Below are 7,604 nucleotides of genomic sequence, written 5' to 3'. Positions count from 1 at the left end.
TTGTCAGAATAGAAGCTGAATGCTGACAGAGGACTCCACTCCTGGGATCCGATTGGCTGAACACTGCAGGGTCCTGATTGCTTCCCAGCTTCTATTTAAACCAAGCACAGGGACAGGAAGTTATCCATGCAACTGGGTTGCCCCTGCTTAGGACTGCTTCTCCTGCAATACTTGTAGCTGCTGCTGAATCCTTGGTAGCCTGACCCTGCCTGCCTCCTGACACCTGACTCCTGTCTTGGACTCTGACCTCTTGGTATCTGCCCCGGCCTGACTCCTTCTCTGACCATTAGGTCAGGCTGCCCACACCCTGGTTGTGACACGACGTACCCTTTGTGGAGGTCACCCTGGCTGCCTAAAATTCTGTAGACCAGGTCTATGCTCAAAAAGTTCTGCTGGATAATAATGTTGATTAGGAGTTTGAGTTGTTATGAAATTTTTATACAGGCAAAAATCATTGTCGTGTAGGTGCAGTTATACTGGCAACAAATCCTTTTGCTGGTACAGTTTGTTTAGTTTGGAGAACTGGTACAAGCGAGATCAACAAAATTGTTTTGCTGCTATAAGCTGCGTTTCCACTAGGGGGCCTGCTGGTATAGTATACCGGAAATCCTTTCAAGTGTTGACAAGGCCTAGGAAGACAAAAGAAATTCTGTTTCATAATCTGACTGAAATCCTCAATGGTTGGTTCTTGGTCGATTTATCCTTCCTCTGCCTGTTCCTTCCAGCCAACTACCACCATGCCAAGCTAACTACACTATTATAATATGCTTTATCACCAGACAGGTGCATAGGTAACTGTCCTACTGGCAACTAGCTCAGCTGTGCTCAGGGCCAATCTTAGTTTTTTGGTAGGCTAAACAAAACTAGATTTTAATGGCGTAGTTGAGCTCAGAGATGGGAGAGTTGTCTAAAAGCGAATTTTGTTTAGAAAAATGAAAACGTTAGGCTTTCACTTCAAAAGCAGTGTATGAACACAATTGTATCTTGTCTTTATTTACATTAGAGAGAAGAGAAGTTACTATTAAGACACAAGCATAAACCAGAAGCCTAGAACTGTCTCATATGGGTAAAAACATAGGCAGCTAAACATCAGCAAGTGAGGACTTTTTAAGCCGAAAGGGCATAAAAACGAGGTGTGATTTTTTTTTTTTTTCTGTGAAGGCCAAAAGGAGCCCAGAGCACATTTGCAACTTGGATCCCAATGTGGCTTTTTGTTTTGAGTGCCTCTAGGGATGGCACTGGCTTTAGCTCTACCAAGAGACATCTTTCAATTTCAGAGGCAAGATCCATGGCGTAGGAAAATTGTAGTGTAGAAAGCCAAATCATATTTATTTGATGAGGTTGTCATGGCTTATCAAGCAGCATCACATGTAACTGTCATTTGACAGTGGATGGCAGTACTTAGAAACAGGTTTGTAGTTCTGTTTCTAATAGAACAGTGGTTTTTCAACCTTTTTTTATTTGCGGACCCCGAAAAATTTTTGAATTGAGGTGTGGACTCCTTTGGAAATCTTAGACATAGTCTGCAGACCTGCAAGGGTCCATGGACCACAAGTTGAAAACCACTGTTCTATGGTAACAATAACCTTTTGCGGACCCTTTAGACATAGTCTGCGGACCCCAGGGGGGAAACCACTGTACTAGAAAAACCAGGGCTGCCAATTAATCGCAGTTAACGGACGTGTTTAACTCAAAAAAATTAATCACAATTTAAAAAATTAAGCACGATTAATCGCACTTATAACAATAGAATACCAATTGAAATTTATTAAATATTTTTGGATTTTTTTCTACATTTTCAATATGGATTTCAAATACAACACAGAATGCAAAGTGCGCAGTGATCACTTTATATTATTAGTTTTATTACAAATATATGCACTGTAAAAATGATAAACAATAGAAATAGTGCAATTTCTTTATCATGAAAGTGTAACTTACAAATGCAGATTTTTTTTGGTTACATAATTGCACTCAAAAACAAAACAGTGTAAAATTTTAGAGCCTACAAGTCCTCTCAGTCCTACTTCTTATTCTGCCAATCACTAAGACAAATAAGTTTGTTTACATTGACAGGAGATACTTCTGCCTGCTTCTTATTTACAATGTCACCTGAAAGTGAGAACAGGTGTTCGCATGGCACTTTTGTAGCTGGTGTTGCAAGGTATTTACATGCCAGATGTGCTAAATATTTGTATGCCTCTTCATGCTTCAGCCACCATTCCAGAGGACATGCTTCCATGATGATGATGCTCGTTAAAAAAATGCGTCAATTAAATTTGTGACTGTACTCCTTGGGGGAGAATTGTATGTCTTCTGCTCTGTTTTACCCACAGTCTGTATATATTTCATGTTATCGCAGTCTCAGCTGATGAGCCAGCATATGTTCGTTTTAAGAACACTTTCAGCACAGATTTGACAAAACGCAAAGAAGGTACCGATGTGAGATTTCTAAAGACAGCTAGGGCACTCGACCAAGGTTTAAGAATCTGAAGTGCCGTCCAAAATCTGAGAGGGACAAGGTGTGGAGCATGCTTTTAGAAGTCTTAAAAGAGCAACAATCTGATGTGGAAACTGCAGAACCCGAACCACCAAAAAAGAAAATTAACTCTCTGCTGGTGGCATCTGACTCAGATGATGAAAACGAACATGCGTCAGTCCACACTGCTTTGGATTGTTATCGAGCAGAACCCATCATCAGCATGGAAGCATGTCCTCTGGAATGGTGGTTGAAGCATGAAGGGACATATGAATCTTTAGCGCATCTGGCACGTAAATATCTTGCAATGCCAGCTACAACAGTGCCATGCGAATGTCTGTTCTCACTTTCAGGTGACATTGTAAACAAGAAGCAGGCAACATTATCTCCTGCAAATTGTAACCAACTTTGTTTGTCTGAGTGATTGGCTGACCAAGAAGTAGAACTGAGTGGACTTGTTTTACATTGTTGTATTTTTGAATGCAGGGGGATTTTTTTACATAATTCTACATTTGTAAGTTCAACTTTCATGGTAAAGATATTGCACTACAGTACTTGTGTGAGGTGAATTGAAAAATAATTTTTTTTTGTTTTTTACAATGCAAATATTTGTAATAAAAATAAATATAAAGTGAGCACTGTACACTTTGTATTCTGTGTTGTAATTGAAATTAATATGTTTGAAAATGTAGTAAACATCCAAAAATATTTAAAATAAATGGTATTCTATTGTGGTTTAACAGCACGATTAATTGCGATTAATTTCTTTAATCGCTTGACAGCCCTAAGAAAAACCTCAGCCCCAAATTCACCTGTAGAACATGAGATCCTCTACAGTCCAGGAGGACAGACCTGGAGCATAGGATACATCCTTTGCTAATAAGGAAAAATAAACAGTAGCAGATAGAAACGAAATGTACAGCTTTGGATTTGTTTGGGGCTTGGGGCAGGGCGGGATTTGTCCCCATAAAAGTGACATTTTCAACAATGTCAACAGTTTTTAGCACGTTATGTTTCACGGCCTTTCTTGGACTGTGCAAAAAGTGGGAGACGTGCATCCTTTTTCTGCATTTTCCAGAAACCATTAAGGGCACTATGACCAAAATGTTGCATCTAGTGCTAAACATTGTTTTTCCCTCAGGACATTTCCTTATTCTCACTGAAGCTGTAAGGATGCTGGATTTGCTCCCCCTTCTTTAATCTGCCTTCCTTGGAGGCTCTACATCGCAACTAAGGGCATGGATACACTGGAAATTTCAAAACACTGTTGCGGGAGCACTCCCGCAGCAGCACTTTGAAGTCCAAGTGTGGCCGCGCGCCAGAGCTCTCCTGGCGCTCCTGGTAATCCACCTCTACGAGGGGATTAGCTCCGAGCGCTGGGAGCCTGCTTACACTAGTGCTTTAAAGCGCTCTGACTTGCTGCACTCAGGGGGGTGATTTTTCACACCCCTGAACCAGCAAGTTAGAGCGCTATAAAATGTAAGTGTAGACAAGCCCTAACAGTCTTGGCAGGCCTAACAGGCTGACAAAGACTGGACTGCATCAGTGCCCTGGCATGACATTAGAGACTATGCTTCTATATCACTGATAATTTTTGTATCAAGACTCAATTTTTTTTTCTAAAAGAGATGCACTAGGAAGTTCTCGGGACTGTGTTATCCAGGAAGTCAGACTAGATAATAACAGTGATCCCTTCTGATTTTGGAATCTATTAATCTAGGTACTTGGTCTTGCCACAAGACCATGTTCTCATGATCATTATTGGTCCTGTGGCATTTTGCACAAGTGTTAAGGTTGTTAATGCCTGTGTCCCGACTGCACTGTAGTTTGGGTGCTTGCATTCTCGCTGCCTAAAACTCCTGCGGAGATTCAATTAGATAAGACATTCTTCATTTCCTGAACTAAAGTTGTTCTGTTGTGTAGGCTGGTGCCATTATAATTCTATTTCAGAGGGTGTGTATTTTGGTGGTGTATGAAGTGATCCCTACATACAATACATATAGTTTGTTATCCTGAAAAGCATGTTTCCTGTGAGATGTGCTATGTAAATCTGTTGAGTCATAATAAATAGAGGTGGAAAAGTCCTCTTAGATCACAGAGCACAGTCCCATAAATACAGGTATCTACTGATAGTAAACAAATATTTTACACCTGATCTTAGAAAAATGCTAAGATATTTTTTACGGAAATTTGTTAATTACAATTGCTTATAGCTGGTGTATTTCAGAAATACAGGCCAAGGGTTTCAGCCTTGGACATCTGAAGGTTATATATTTAGGTGCTTATTTAATATCAGCTCACCCAAAATAAGTGATCTTATATTAAGAAGTGCTGATACTTCAATGAGAGCAATAGGTACTCATCTTCTCTGAAAATCAGACCACTTACTTAAGTGCCTGAATTTGGGCTTGGGGGCCCAATTTTTGGCACCCATGTATGAAAGTTTTGGCCACAGTTTCTTCTTTCTTTGTACGCTGGTGTGTACAAAAAAGCTATCTTTTTCTCTGAGTTAAATCTACTGTGTATATCTTCTCACTCACAAAAATAAATAAGTGAATAAATAAATGCACATTCAGCAATTTTAACTTATTGCACTTGGCTCTCCTCTGGAATTTTCCTGCACACTGTTTACTAACTCTGGCTTTGCAAAGAAACCACTCTGCTCATGACAGTCACGCTCCAAAGGCATTTAGATATTTCCTCAAGAAACACAGTCAGCGTAAATGGCAACTTTACTATATTTGCAAATCACCCTTAGATAAGTTAGTACCAAGAGCCAATTAATTTCCTGGCCAGAATAGGACATCTTGGATTCTGTTCTTACTGATGTCACTACTCGGATGAGCACTGCAGATCCTGCTTAACATTTCCAACCTCAAGGTGTGTGGTATCATGGCATGATATCCTTTTTGAAGAATCTCATCATATGGCGCAATTTCATCTTGAAGTTCTTATGTTTGAAGGTGCCTCAGATTTTCCTAATGGCCATCCATCAAGAAATATTCTCTCAAGCTCTTGTAAGGTTGGGTCATTTTGTTTCTCGTCTGAGCTTTTAACATTTTGTTTCAGAAATGGGTAGCAGCTGAATCCCCATTCCTTCAAATTTTTTTTTCTTGTAGTTCCTTGCTTTCATTTTTAATAGGCACTTTTGAAAGCACATCTATACAAGAAGCTCCTTCCCACGAGTTAAATCCTGGCTCTACTGAAGTCAATAGGAATATTAGCACTGATTTCTTTGCAGTCAGAATTTCACCTCAGACCTTTATCACCTTGAATCAGCACTTTTGCAATGACAAAATCATTTTCTGACATCTAGGTGGTGCTTTGCACAATTGCTTCCATAATAGAGTTTCCAGCTGCTTATGGTCTGTTTCTACCGCAACTGATTTCTGCCCATAAACTAATTTACAAAACTACTCACAACCAAAACTAGTTACTAACATTTCTCTTTCAATCTAAGCAGATTCTTTTGTGTTTTAACCAGAGTATTAGAAGCATATGCTTCTAGCTGATCATGCAAAAAGATGGATTCCAGCCTATGTGAGCATATATTGACTGAAAGCTTAGGCTCTTAACTTCATAATAGTTCAGCATTGGTGCTTCTGTCATAACTTGGTTTACATTTCCAAAAGCTATTTTCTTACCAATCATCTTAGTGCCATTTTGTACTGCCATCAAGCAGCACACTTGTTGCACAATAGATCCAAGAGAAGTGCGGAGAACAACTCCAGCCATTGTTTATGGCACTTATTGATTCCATCAGTCAGTGAAGCATTATAGAAGGTGCTGTCTCGATTTGGTTGTCCATTGAAGTTCATTCGCATTCTCAGGCTACTTCATGATGGGATGACTGCGACTGTCCTCTGAAATGGATTGGAGACAGACACCTTCACCATCCATACTGGTGTTAAGCAGGGCTGTGTTATTGCCCCAAACCTTCTTGCCGTGATCTTGATTCTTATTTGTGACCACCTTTCTTCTGAAATTGGGATTGATTATCACATGGACGGCCAGCTCTTCAACCTGTGGCCTCTTCATTCTAAAATTAAGGTCACCAGGACTGTTATTACCGATGTTCAGTATGCTGGCAACAGTGCTATCCTCGTGCACACCAAGGCTGACTTGCAATCTACCTTAGATCTTTTCTCAGGCATCTATCATAGCCTGGGACTCTCCCTCAGCATTGGGAAGATGAAGTTGCCCTACCAGCCTGCCCCAGCACAAGTTGCCCCTCTTCTCCCACAAACTCTCATCAGTGGTGAACTCCTGGAAAATGTTGAGCATTTCCCTTACTTTGGTAGCCACCTCCCCCAGACAGCCAATCTTGATGTGGAGAGCAAACATATGTAACCTTCTGCCAGGTGGAGCCAGCAGCAACAAGGGCCGGGTTCATCGATACAACACAGAACCGGCTCAAGCCCCCACCCAGTAACATGGGAAAATTACATACCACCCTGGGCGCCTTTGAGAGGCAATACTTCCCCACTCGCAAACACAGAGTCCAAGGCCTGGTCTACACTATGGGGAGATCGATCTAAGATACGCAACTTCAGCTACGAGAATAGCATAGCTGAAGTCGACGTATCTTAGATCAACTTAGAATCACTTACTTCGCGTCCTCACAGTGCGGGATCGATGACCACCGCTCCCACGTCAACTCCGCTTCTGCCTCTCACACTGGTGGAGTTCTGGAGTCGACAGCAGAGTGATCGGGGATCGATTTATCGCATCTACACTAGACGCGATAAATCGATCCCCGATAGATCGATCACTACCCACCGATCCGGCGGGTAGTGTAGACGTGGCCCAAGTGTAGAAAAGAAACTTTTAATAAAAGGAGGGAAGTAACTCAGAGTTAATTTGGGAAAACACTGCAAACAGAGTTCATAAACATAAACTATGAGTAAAAGACACACTACCAAGTAAGTTGGGCAGTGCCCTCAGGTTTCCCCTCAGGTTCTTAAGTCCAGCAACCCAAAAGTCCCTTTCACATGCCCGACCCTTCTCTGCACCCCACTCACAGTTTCTGTCCTTGCTCAGTGCAGACCCAGAGTTCAGAGGTGCATCTGCAAAGTTCACAGATGATGAACTTACTCGCTCCACTGGCTGCTCACCTGCTGACTGC

The 7,604-nt window shown here is 41.3% G+C and overlaps 1 long non-coding RNA gene across 1 annotated transcript; it reads left to right on the top strand.

Moving 5' to 3' along the window:
- The first annotated feature begins 6,818 nt into the window (after positions 1-6,818).
- Positions 6,819-7,327, top strand: LOC122465034. The gene is made up of 3 exons (XR_006289555.1): positions 6,819-6,978; positions 7,050-7,054; positions 7,291-7,327. It is a non-coding gene; the product is annotated as an uncharacterized LOC122465034 (long non-coding RNA).
- Positions 7,328-7,604: the final 277 nt, after the last annotated feature.

The sequence above is a fragment of the Chelonia mydas genome, chromosome 3 (assembly GCF_015237465.2).
Source record: "Chelonia mydas isolate rCheMyd1 chromosome 3, rCheMyd1.pri.v2, whole genome shotgun sequence".
Classification (NCBI taxonomy): domain Eukaryota; kingdom Metazoa; phylum Chordata; order Testudines; family Cheloniidae; genus Chelonia; species Chelonia mydas.
The sequence above is the reverse complement of the archived record's forward strand: the minus strand, read 5'-3'. Positions and strand labels throughout refer to the sequence as shown.